We start from the raw sequence: 228 nt of genomic DNA on the forward strand, positions 1-228 counted from the left end.
TGAAAAATTAATTTGTACTACAGAGGTGGCACAGAAGAACACAAAGGTGGCTTGTAGGTACACTTTCAGACATTCAATGAGGCTCAAAGGTGGCATGAGTGCAATTAAATTCATAAATTCATGTGGAGATTAATGTTTTAAATAAAATTTTGAATACAGAAATATTAAATTATTTAAATAACTGCAATTATACGCTAAAAATGAAACTAAATCAACCAGCAGTCTTTG

The 228-nt window shown here is 30.3% G+C and overlaps 1 protein-coding gene across 1 annotated transcript in view; it reads left to right on the top strand.

Annotated features, from left to right (window-relative positions):
* hcfc1b (host cell factor C1b) overlaps positions 1-228 on the top strand; it is a 24,815-nt gene that overhangs the window by 18,638 nt on the left and 5,949 nt on the right. The window lies entirely within an intron of this gene.

This window comes from Sinocyclocheilus anshuiensis, unplaced genomic scaffold, assembly GCF_001515605.1.
Source record: "Sinocyclocheilus anshuiensis isolate Anshui unplaced genomic scaffold, SAMN03320099.WGS_v1.1 scaffold258, whole genome shotgun sequence".
Taxonomy (NCBI): Eukaryota; Metazoa; Chordata; class Actinopteri; order Cypriniformes; family Cyprinidae; genus Sinocyclocheilus; species Sinocyclocheilus anshuiensis.